The 13143-nt window shown below is 42.3% G+C and overlaps 1 protein-coding gene across 1 annotated transcript in view; it reads left to right on the top strand.

Moving 5' to 3' along the window:
• The first annotated feature begins 12454 nt into the window (after window positions 1-12454).
• MSRB3 (methionine sulfoxide reductase B3) overlaps window positions 12455-13143 on the top strand; it is a 59188-nt gene continuing 58499 nt past the window's right edge. The window contains exon 1 of the mRNA XM_008584458.1: window positions 12455-12650. The gene's annotated coding sequence lies outside the window, so the exon portion shown is untranslated. The remainder of the gene's footprint in view (window positions 12651-13143) is intronic.

Raw genomic sequence — 13143 nt, 5'->3', positions numbered from 1 at the left:
GCTTTGGAGACGATGTAGTAAACGCATGTCACATTTGTCCGAAGGCAAATGGCTCGGACGGTGCCACTTAAACCCAATGGCTTGCCGGATGCTGTATAAACCCAAGAAAAGAGAAAAGAATGAGAAAAGATTGCCACATGCAGATGGGCAAATAACTCGAGGGAGGGTGCCCCTGACTCAATGGCAAGTGGACTTTGTTGGAACACTGCCAAGGTGAGAGAATTCCAGATACATCTTAATGGCTGTTGATATGGCTACTGGTCTTCTGTTTGTATGGCCTTGTAAGGCCCCAGACCAGGTAAACACTGTGAAGGCATTGAATAGCCTTACGGCCATGTATGGCTGGCCTGTAGTCATAGAGAGTGACAATGGAACTCACTTCACTGGACATGAGGTTCAGAAATGGGCGTTCCAGTTGTATATTCAGTGGAAGTTACATGTGCCATATCATCCCCAGGCTGCAGGAATGACTGAACAGTACAATGGTCTTCTAAAAAAGGGACTAAGGCTATCTTCCCAACCCCCATCCCTGAAGGGGTGGACACGGTGGTTATGGCCGACAGTCAGGATCCTAAATGAGAGACCCCGCAAGGGCAGACCCTCTGTAGTGGAAGCTCTGTTGCATAGGGCTGCAGCACCCATACAACTGCAAGTTACTACTAAAGATAAGCTTTTGAAGCCAGGATATGCCAAGAATGGAAATATTCTTACCAGCCCCAACCTGTTTGCAACAGGGACAGACAGTACAATGGGAATGGCCTTGGAGAATAGAGGTCCCCCATATACGCTGGGTAGACCTAATAGGGCCTTGAGGGAAAGGATTAGAAGAAGACGTGCAAATTTCACCTTGGGTGACAAGTACCCGGCTTCCTCGAGTGAAGGTAACATGGCCTGGAACAGATAAGCACTCTATTCCAAAGGGCACATTTATATTATCATTATGGCCAGTTATGAGTTCCCCTATACTGTTACATGTAGAACTTACAGATCCAACAGTGTTAGTGGATAAAGTATGGTATCATAAACCAGGTAAGATATGTATTCCTGCAACCATCCTTTCTCAGGATGGCAAACCATCATGTATCTTACCAGAGGGGCGAGAACTCCCCTTATTGGTACCAATAACCCTTCTGTCTTTTCGCCCATAGTGTTCTGGCTGTGGGCACCAGAATCGACTGAGTACATACATACGTTCGTGTGATCAATGTGTCAGCCTACTGAATATGCACTGAACTAACCATCAGAATGACTACAGTATTCCCATGGAAAATCACACCAATGATGAGTACTATCCAGACATGTGCGGCTAACATTTGAAAGGTCAGAACTACAGGGACAAGCCTTAAGGACAAGCCTTAAGGCATATTGAATAGATAATAGGTTATATAAATGTAAGGGTCATTTATCCTTGCTAAGAGAACATGGGGGAAGATTCTGAACATGTAGATTGTACAGCAAGGGATCCTGAAGGGGTGGATGTTTGGGAAAATATAGAAAAATGGTCAGGGCCCCTCGGATGTTCAGAATCTTGTGGAGCATCTGATGTAAATATACACGTGCGCCCAGGTGTTCCTTGTTATTGTCTGGTGTAATTGCGTGTGTGCACCCAGGTGTTTTGGGTTATGACTTAAGTATAAAGGACTAATGGCTCTGATAGATGGCACTTCTCCTGATGCTTGGGGAAGCCATAAGGGCGGCTGTTCTTGGCTCTGAATAAGGCCTATTAATTTTTCACCCACGGCTCCCAGGACCTTTTCCTATTACCGAGCTCGCAGACCTGTGTGTGGAGGGTTTTGTGACCCAGTCTGGACAACGGGCTCGAGGGGTCTGTGAACCCCAGCCCTAGCTTTACAGTGATCAAGTTGGATTTATTTCGGAAATGCAGGATTAGTCTCACATTAGAAAATGAACATAATTTGTCATATTAACAAAATAAGTGAATTATATGATCATTTCAAATAGATGCAGTAAAAGTATCTGATAAAATCCAACATTTTTCAGTTTTTATATAAGAAGTAATTCTTCGCAAACTAGGGAGTAGTAGGGAACTTCCTAAATCTAATAAAAGATATTCACTAAAAACCTATAATAAACTTCATATTAACAGTAAATTTTCTGGTATATCCCTATTTGGTGCAGTTTTGAATGCCCTTCAGTTTTGACATCTTTTATTTCTAAAACTTGTTATTCTTCACTATTAATTAGTTTTGTTTGAAACTAATGAATTCTTTTTCATTTGACTTTCAGTGTACTTTGTTAACCTTTCATCTCTCCTAAATTATTCATTTTATTGTTAGTTCCCAACTATTTCCCCAACTATTGTATCCAAAACTTACTTTTATGTTCAGTGCTTCTGCTTCAAAAAGGTAAAAATCAGAATGTAAGTTTATTTTTCTCAATGTGAGTGATGTTGAGATCAGATCCCAAGTATGATATTGTTCAAGAATTATCATCATTGGAACTAAAATAGTGTCAGTCAGAGTGGCGTCAGCCTGACTGGGATGGACCAGTTGTGCATTCCAAAGGAAGACATTAAATCTTGAAAATAATTGTCTACAATCAATTCTGTGATATTAAAGTGTTCTTTAATGTCCCTGTAAACTTATAAACTGGTATAATCTTTTAACCATAGGAGTCTTAAAAATTAATTTCACATGATGTATATACCTTGTAACAATGTGGCTTGGTTGTATAGTGGACATTCTGGAAGATAACAGGGAGCAAAAGAAATGAGTAAAATGCAGACAGTGAGCAAGAGCGACTTTCTACAAGTGGTCATGTGGGTTGTTGAATCCTATTCTCAGATACACAGAGCTAGCAATGAGCCTTGTTAATTGGCTCCTCATTCTGTTAATTTATTCATCATTATGAATTCTACATTGTTTCACACTTAAATAAGCCATGTTTTAATACATCAGTTTTAAATAAAAGCATGTTTTCAAAAATGACATTGTATCATATCTAAATAAAAATTACATAAAAATTTTACCATTTTCATTTTCCATCCTGTTTTAAAAACATGGAAAAATGAAAAGTGCTTTTCTTGGTTTTCCTCAATGGCAGCTCAATATACTTAAGACACTACTTAGTTATAAAACAGAATCTTATCATATATGACTATTGATGGAAAAAATACTGCCTGTGTAAATACAATGGTTAGAAAAGTACACTATTTTCATTATGTTCAGAAAAAATATGTACTGTAACTATATTTAGTATATCATATTCTGGTGTTAGAGAGATTGATACAGTAAATACCTATTTACCTGGAATAATTACTAAAGATATGTCCTGATAAATTTAATATTCAAGTTAACTCAAAGTTATTATAACCAGATTAAAACATAACTACTTTTCGAATAATACAATAAAATATTCACAACACTAAAACTATGAGGAGCTTAATTTAATCATTTATGACTGAGGAAGCAACTCAGAATCTTGCAATGCCCCATTTAAAAACAAACCTTATAAGATAAAACTGTGAAAATTCTAGTTATTTGAGTTTTCTGATTTTGATTTTGAGAAGCTATATATTTTGGAAAGGTCATGAAAGCTGTGTCATATATATCCTCATCTATTTTCATATTAATTCTTCCCACCCCTGTTATGGGCATTATAGAAAAGAGAGGTCAAAACTTCTTCCTCCCCTCCCCCGATGGAAAAGTAGACATGAAAATTACTCCAGTTGATCTAAACCAGACTTTCTCGACGAATGATCTGTGTACCTCCCATCTTAGAATCATTCGGGATACTTGTTAGAAATGCAGATTCCTGAATCCTTCATAAGACCTGCTAAATCACTACATCTGGGAAAGATCCTAGGATATTAACAAACTCTCCAGGTAATTCTGATTCTTAAGTTTGGGAGCCACTGCCAGATAGCATCTAGATCTGACTGAGATATCAACGTAGGAAGGATTATCAGAGCAGCACCAAGTAACTCTTCCCATGAATGTTGATACAGGAAAAAAGTGACTAAGATTGAAATGGGTGTGCTACTTCCAAGTGTACAAGAAAAGGAAATAATATGTTATGCCATCAGGCCAAGGGAATTTTAGAGGCAAAGTTGGAAATAGTTCAGAGCTATTTTCATTCATGTTAATAATATCAATGCTTAATAGATTTTCTAGTGTATTTTTCCCAATTGACATGAAATTAGCTGAGCCCCATTTTATTCACTTGGAAGACGTTTTTATTGTTTTCATGCTTTGATTTTACTTCAAACACTGTAATAAATGTCTCTTTAGGGTTTCTTTCCACTAAATATCTTGGGTTTTTCAGAGCTTTGTTTGCAATAGTTAAATATTTTTATTAATATGAGCCAATTTTACTTGTAGTTCTTGTAACTGTCTGTTACCACTGACAGGAGAATATAATGGTTTTTAGAAGAAAATTTTTAAAAATTTTATGCCATCATGGGAAGATAAGTGGCTATAGTTTCATTTGGTCTGTTTGTTTTCTTTATAAGAGTTGAAACATATATAAATTCTACCTTAATCATCCCTCAACCACCACCACCACCACTTAAAGGGTCAGTCAACAGTACTTATGAAGTCCCCATTACACTTTGAGCAGTCACAAAAGGAGAAAGACTCTAGTTTCCTTTTCAAATTTCTCTATTAGTACTGAAAATTCAGTCAATATCCAAGTCTGACCAAGTCTTCCCCCATATCTCTACTACCCATGTCTATCACCCAGGAATTTGCAAGACTCACTTTTGCTCAGGGGCAGCCTTCACTAAACCACAAGCCAATCATGAAGGTTAGCCTTACTTTCTCTTCTACCTCCCTTCTCCAAAATATTCCTCAGGGGTGTGGACTGTAGGTCTTCTATGGCCTCTAGCTTCACTGTGGGCTGTTCTTGGATACTGTTGATCATTAATTGTGAATCATAGTCTGTCACTGTATTTACAAGAGAAGTGGGATGAAATCATACCCCTTTCTTCTTGCTACTTAGACCTTTCAGTCTCCTCAAAATGAGACACCAGGGCCTGGTGAAAGCACTATCAAAGAGAATTGCAAAGTAGGAGAGACAAGGGTTAATGCTCTGCTGCTCTACTTTTGATTTTCCTTTGCATCACCCAGAGGAAGTTTCCAAGGGAAACTTAGCTTTTAGATGGTGAGAGTCACCTTCCTGAATTCTCCTGCTTGACCTGCCCACAGGTTTGAGTTACCACCTCAAATGGATCTCCTTCTTTGAATCTTTCAACTGCCTCTACTTCTCCACTGAAGGGGTCTTACAGTTTGAGCCTTTCTTCCTTCCCACCCATACCATACATTGTCCAATCAAGTAAGGCCACAGGTTTGGGCTGCATGGGAAAAACTTTGCTGCTTGATCACTCATACATTTGAGTGTGTGTGCTCGTGTGTACAGGTGGGGGATGATGCGCAAATTGTGTGTCCTCCAATCCATGTTTCCTTTTTTTTTTTTGAGATGGTGTACTTATCTATTTATTTTTTCAATTTTATTTATATTTGTGGGGTACAGTGTGTTGTTTCAATACATTCATATACTGCACAATGGTTCACTTAGGATAGGTAGCACAGTTTTGTATCTGTTAGTCCACTCTTTCTCCTCCCCATTCCACCCCCTCTTCTCCCAGGCTCTGGTAACCATTATTCTACTCTCTGCTTCTATGAGGGACCATGGGGTATTTATCTTTCTGTGCTTGACTTATTTTGATTTCTTGCTATTTATTTTTAGTGTGTCTCAAGTTTTTGTGTTACGGTTACTGTGAGGCTTACAAAAAATGTGTTATAGTTATAACAGATTATTTTAGACTATTAACTTTGATATCTAAGGAGAAAGAAAGAACTAAAGCCAACTCTATGCTTTGGTGTCATTCCCTCCCACTTTTTGACATTTTGTTGTTTCATGTTACATCTTCTAATATTGCCTGTCTCTTATATGGTGGTTGTATTTGATGTTGTTTTGTTAGGTTTGTCCTTTAGTCTTCACACTAAGGATGAAAGCAGTTTATTTAACCCCCTTATGACATTGGAGTATTCTGAGATTTTCTGTGAACTTACTTTACTAATGAGTTATGTACTTTCAAACGTTTTCTTGCTGCTCATTAGTATCACGTTGTTTCAGACTGAAGAACTCCCTTTAGCATTTCTTGTAAGGCAGGTCTAGTGTTGGTGAATTCTCTTAGCTTTTGTTTGTCTGGGAAAGACTTTATTTCTCCTTCATATTTGAAGGTTTTGATGGATAGAGAATTCTTGGCTGACAATCTTTTTCCTTCAGCACTCTGAATTTATCATCACATTCTCTTCTGGCCTGTTGGGTTTCTACTGAGAAATCCACTGAGAGATGTATTGGAGATCTGATGAATGTTATGTGTTTCTCTTCTCTAGCTGCTTTTAGTATCCTTTCTTTGTCTTTGGTTTTTGATAATTTTGATTATGGATGTGCCTTGGGGTGTTCCTCCTTGGATTGAAATTGATTGGCGACATCTGAGCTTCCTGCACCTGCATGCTGTCCTCTTTTCCCATAGTTGGGAAATTTTTAGCAATTATTTCCTTGAATATGCTTTCTACATCTCTTCCTTTTCTTCTCCTTTGGGTATGCCAATTACGCAGAAGTTATTTTGCTTGAGAGAATCACGTATTTGCTGTACTTCTGTTTCATTTTTTTCTTATTGTTTTTTCATTTTCTCCTCTGGTTTGATAATTTCATGTTTTATTTTCAAACTCACTGATTCTTTCCTCAGTTTAAGTCTGCTGTTGGAACTTTGTATCAAATTTTTCAGTTCAGATAATATATTCTTTATTTCTAGAATTTCTATTTTTTTTTTAATTGATACAATTCCTTTGTCAAGTTTCTCATTCTGCTCCTGGACTGTTTTCCAGATATTTAATTTTCTATCTGTATTTTCTCGTGACCCCCTGTACATCCTTAAGAGGGTTATTCTGAATTCTCTGTCATGCATTTCATAAATCCACTGTTCTTCTGGGTCTATTGCTGGTGTTTGGTTTGTTTCCTTTGATGGTATCATACTTCTCTGTTCTTTATCTTTGTATCTTTATGCTGATGCCTGGGCATTTGAGGAGACTGCTACCTCTTCTAGGTTTTATAGGTATTCTTTGGTGGTGTTAGACCTTTACTGGTTAATATCAGAGCTTTGGGGCCGACCCCGTGGTGCACTCGGGAGAGTGCGGCGCTGGGAGCACAGCGGCACTCCCGCCACGGGTTCAGATCCTATATAGGGATGGCCGGTGCGCTCACTGGCTGAGCGTGGTGCAGGTGACATCAAGCCAAGGGTTGTGATCCCCTTACCGGTCACACACACACACACACACACACACACACAAATATATATATATATATATATCAGAGCTTTGTCTCTGATCTGTGTGGTTTTTTTTTTTTTTCTTTCTGTTTTTCAGTTCTGTGTTGGATTATTATCCACCACCACCACTTAAACTCTGCACTGGAACTAATTTATTGTCCTTTGGTCAATTCCAAAATTGGGGGAGCTTCCTGTGGAGATCAGCCCTGTGATCTAAATTGCTGCTTTGCTGCTGATTCTCTAGGGAAGGCTTTTTGTGTGGCTCAGGTTTTAATTGTTGGTCTTTTAATGAAAGTTAGGCAGAGGTAAAACTGCTGAAAATTTCTTAAGGAGGCACCATTTTGGAGAACATGTACCATTTTCCTGGATTCCCAAAACAGTAAGAGTTTCTTCTACCACTGAATCAGATTGTAGCCACTTTGGATGAACAATGGATGGAAGATCTGATTTGCAGTTAGGGACAAATTGTGTGAAAAATACATACCTTTAGACATTGGACACAGATACCATGGGTGAGATGCTCTCAATATGGGAAGCACTTAAGAACAGAGACTGAGTGAAAGAAGAGCAGAATCAAGTCTCCCATCAGAATTTTTCTGTACCACTTAAAAAGTTAATTCTCATCCCCTCCCCTGATTCTGTGTGTATGTATGTAGTTGATTTTGCATGTACCACTTTACGTTATAAAATCTTGCCAAAAGCCAAGCAGCTTTGCCGGTCTAGAGAGGATTACTTAATTCTCCACAGTATTGAAAATACTGTTAAATTTTTATTACTTGGTGTAGCATATCCGAAGCCAAAGCTGGTAGAATCAGGTAGCATGTTAGTCATGGGAATATATATTTCACATCTCTCCAGAATTAATCAACAAAAAAGATGGCTTCGATTGTGTAAAATTTTAAAAATGCCATCTGAGATGTAGGCAAACCATTTTACCATGAGAAGAAAGAAAATGTTCACTTTAATTTGGTGTTCTATCTATGCTTATGAGTCACACCCGATTTCTGGGTAGAGGGTTCTTGTTATTTTAGTGTGTTTAGTGAATGGGGGCTGAAAAGGTGTCATGGCAGTGAAATTCTTTTTCAGAATTTGTGAGAAAAATTCAGGTGTCTCCAGTAGCCAGTAAGTATTGACTTTGTGTCCCTCATGTTGAGAATATTTTTTCTCAATCCTATTCTCACAGCAGCACATTGAGGCAGGAGGCACACTTCCATTGGTAGAAAAGTGTTCTTAGCGGGGGTGAGTGATAAAATCCTACTTCCAGGATAAGAAAGCAGAGTTTTTAGGAGTTTGGATTGAGAGCAGTTTGAAAAATCTTCCTCTGGAGAGTCTGTTACACACCCCTAAGAGGTATTACTTTTACTGTCCAATTAAGCATTAATTGATTTAGAACAATGGTACATGATAAATGTTCATTGAATTTAAGTACTAACTTAGGGTTTCTGGCCCTGGCTAAGGGCGTTTCGAATAGTATCTAGTACTAATGTGTCCATTCTATGTTTGCAATTGTTGGCATCTGCCCAAGATGTTCCTTGGAGTATATGGAGTGGGAGCTGTCCCAAAGCTTTGTGCAGGAGCTGAGGGGATTTTACTAAAGAGCTAATAATAGCACGTCAGAGAGGTTACAGCTTGGCTGCCTGTCATGTTTACACGGTCCTTTTGAAAGAGGCTGCCCCAAGTACCACCCCGTAAGAAGGTAGCAAAACAGCCTATTTTTTCTTTTTAAGCACAAGTGGCCATCTTCTATAGCATGTGGCCCTTCCATCTTAGCCACAAGAGAAGAACTAGGAGAGGACTCCTGGCTCAGGAGTGGCCAATCTATTGGCTGTTCAGTGGCTTCTGAGAAAGACTTATACAAGAATGGGGATAGAATCAGATTCTCTCCCCTGTGGCATTTGATTATGAGATATATGGAGACAGCTGGCAACTGGTTGTGGGAGCAGAAGTGGAAAGACAGGTAGAGAGACAAAGAACTGTGGTTGTGCAACTTGAGTTAGTCCTGTGTTCTAAAGACATTTCATGAGGAGTTGGAGCAAAAGCTGGCTCTTTGGCCCTGAGAGCTGGTTGTTTGCATCTCCTCACAGCTCTGCCTGCAGAGACATCAAGTTGGTGGGAGTATTTACACCACATAAATTGGTTAATTCTACAGATCAGGTGTGTGTGCGCCCCATTCCCACCCCTGGCTCCAGATCTGGTTGTTAAACATTTACCAGCATACCACTGAGTTGGGGGAAGAGATAGTATAAGAAGCAGCGGAAGCAATTACCTCCTCTGGGTCCTCTACCTTAAAATCAAGCAATGTTTAAAGTACAATGTTAACATGATAGTTATTCAGGCTATAATAAAATAGACATTAGAGAAAGCTATGTGAAATATATGATTAAAATATCAGTGTCAAACTACAAAATTCATAGGAATGTGGTCAGAGGGTGGTACCCTTCCTGTTCCCCCAGTTAATCAAAGGCCCAAGCCCCACTCCCAGGCCCACAAAGGATGATCTGCCAATCCAGTTAAGCCTCTGGTCTTATTTCCACATGTATTCTTTACCTCTGTTATTTGAGGTAACCTTAGTGCATATCAGTTACTTAAAACTGCAAGAGCCCAGTGCCCAATGAATACAGTTTTTGAATGCTTTTTTTTTTTTTTTTTTAATATAGAGTAAACAGGACAGACTAGAATGGTCAAAAGTATACACACACTTTGGAATGAGGTTTGAGTTCCAATACTACTTCACCCTTTCCTGGTAGCATATTACTTTTCTATGGCCCAGTTTCCTTAGTTGTAAAACAGGGATAGAAGTAATAAGCTCAGAGATATTTGTAAGGATTAAATGAGATACCAGGAATAAACATCTAGCACAGTATCTGGCGCTTACTATGCACTCAGTAACTTTAGTACTTTTTTCCCTTCCTTAAAATACTTATTCAAGTCTTTAGGATAGCTTTTGGTATTGCTGACAGTGAAGTCTGCAAAGTCAATACAATTAACTAACTCTTCACTTACAGTGACATGAATTAGGTTGTAATGACATTGCATTCTTTATAATTTTACATTTTTGTAAATCGTCATTCAACTAAGATATTTTAAATATAGTCATAATTATTACACTCTTTGAGACCTACTTTTCTCTACATTTAGGGAGCTCCTATATTCCAGTCTACAAATTGCTGGGCTCATTTTTGTTTTTAAACAAATATTTAGACTACGGGCAAAGAACTATGTTAGGTGTTGTTGGGGAGTAAGAAAAAGATGCTTATGTAATACAAGGTTAAATATACAAAAAAGAGGAAAGGGAGGGAATACTCATGAGTTTCCTGATATTTCCTTCAAACTACCCAGGTTCTAGGTAATGAATTGAATAGTAATGTTATGTATGTGTCATTTAAATCCCTTATTTATTAATTACAATATATTTACCATTAGTTTACCCAGGTCTTCTGCCCTAAGTCCCTTATAACTGCCAGCATATTAAGGGTGAAATCTGCCCATTTGCCAGGCGTAATTCATGGGATATGGTGTTTTTCAAAACCAGATGTTTTGTGAATGGACTGTTTTTTGGTTTACAGGCCTTAATATTTTGCCAGAATTGAATTTGTTTTGAAATAAGTTTTCTGATTTTCACATATAGCATTTTCAAACAAATAGTGTGATGTACAAATTACCATCACTTTAGTTCATGTTAGATTAATCCACACTCAAAATCTGTTTGACATTTACCCCTTAAGTATTTTGCATCAATAAATCATTTCTGTAGTATCTTAAAATGTTCATAAGTAATTACATAACATCCTACATCTCCAGGTCCTGTCCCATTAATTGGAGTAAAAAATATAGTAATTAAGACATAATTATGTTGTCTTGAAATGCTAACGGTCATTTGGACTTGATTACCTGAGGTGCTATCAGTGCCCCAGAAAAGTCAGGCAACTCCAGGCTTGGGCCTGTAATTAAACATCTGGTACTGACATTTTTGGTCATCAGAGGTGTGGCACCTTTTGAAAAAATTTCAACAGTGCACTATTTAGACAATCTACAATAAAACAAAAGTAGCGTGTGTGTGTGTGTGTGTGTGTGTGTGTGTGTTGGGTGGGGGCGGGGGGTGGAAATGAATAGAGGTTGGAGGTGGAGAGAAAGACCCGTGTAAATTTCAGCATTTAACTTCGTGAAAAACTATTGTTCAGTCAGCCTGCCTCGACTCCATATATGGTGTTCAAATATAAGTTTGGGAAGGGCTGTTTTGCAGTTTTGGCCAAGAACGCACACACACACACACCCACACTCACACCCTGTCTCTCTCTCTCTCACCTGGAACGCAGGCGGGTGGTTTTATGTATTACAGTGCTGGTGTGGTATATATATAGGATGGCTCACCTGCATAAATGGCAGGGCTGCTCCTGACCCACTTTCCCAGCTTTGGAGAAGTACTTGCCAGAACTTTTTATCCCCTCACTACGAAAGCTCTCACCCCCTGGCACGTCTTCCCACAGGTCCGTGGCTCGCTGTCCGCTCTCTGCGTGGTAGTTTCTCCCTTTACTACGCCTTCAAGGGTCTCAGGTGGAAGGCGCGAGGGGGCTGCTCGGCTCTGCTCTCGGGCCCCAACTTTGGAAAGGGATGTCCCCTAGCAGAGGGCCACCTCGCGGTCGCGCTCGGCGGCCGGCGGCCTCGGGGCGGCCTTGGAGGCGGAGGGGGAGGAGGAGGGAGTTGGCGGCCGCCGCGGCCCGGGCAGCAGGCCCCGTCCGCGGCCGGCGCGCTCCCCGGTCGTCCCTCGCTCGTCTCCTATGCTCATATTTGGACTCGGCTGCCCGTGCCCAGGAATTTCCCGTCATGCCTCCCGCCGCCCCGTCCGTCGCCCCGAGCAGGGGAGGGAGGGAGGGAGAGGAGCTCGGACAGCGGCGGCGGCGGCGGCTCGCTGGCCTTTCCATGATCTCTGCTGTCGGGCCCCAACTTTGGAAAGGGATGTCGCCTAGCAGAGGGCCACCTCGCGGTCGCGCTCGGCGGCCGGCGGCCTCGGGGCGGCCTTGGAGGCGGAGGGGGAGGAGGAGGGAGTTGGCGGCCGCCGCGGCCCGGGCAGCAGGCCCCGTCCGCGGCCGGCGCGCTCCCCGGTCGTCCCTCGCTCGTCTCCTATGCTCATATTTGGACTCGGCTGCCCGTGCCCAGGAATTTCCCGTCATGCCTCCCGCCGCCCCGTCCGTCGCCCCGAGCAGGGGAGGGAGGGAGGGAGAGGAGCTCGGACAGCGGCGGCGGCGGCGGCTCGCTGGCCTTTCCATGATTCCGCGGCAGACCCTCCCGCGCCCCCTCTCACTCTGCCTCTGCCTCTGCCTGGCCGCCGCCGCGGCGCGGGGAGCCACGCAGTCCGGTAAGTTCGGGCTCCCTCCCCGCCTCGCCTCACCCCTCCCAGCCTCTCCTGCCACGTTAGGGTGTGACCCCGACCCCGGCCCCCCTCCAAGAGCCGGCTACGCCCCCCTCGGCCTCCCGAGGGACACCCCCTTGCTGAGCCCAGGACGGGTGCTGAAGCGTTGCGCCCGGTGCCGGCGGTGAGGGGCCGAGTGGAAGGAGGTCAAGGCTGCCTTCCCCCACGCCGACGGGAGGCGTCTGGCTGCCTCGCTGACACCTTATCCCGTCCCCGGAGCGAACCTGAGCCCGCGGGAGCCTCTCGCCCGGCGCGGGCCCCCGAGGGAGGGGTCTGGCCCGGCAGCCCGGGAGAGGCAGGGAGGGGGCATCGGCCCCAGCTCGGGAGGGCGTGGGGCCCGCGGCAGGCGCAGACCCCGGAGCCCCCTGCTCGGCGCCAGTCGGCCCCGCCGGGGTTGCCGCCCAGATAACGGGCCCGGGGCGTGGGAATCCGCCGGCCG

The sequence above is a fragment of the Galeopterus variegatus genome, unplaced genomic scaffold (assembly GCF_000696425.1).
Source record: "Galeopterus variegatus unplaced genomic scaffold, G_variegatus-3.0.2 Scaffold3265, whole genome shotgun sequence".
NCBI lineage: Eukaryota > Metazoa > Chordata > Mammalia > Dermoptera > Cynocephalidae > Galeopterus > Galeopterus variegatus.
The sequence above is the reverse complement of the archived record's forward strand: the minus strand, read 5'-3'. Positions and strand labels throughout refer to the sequence as shown.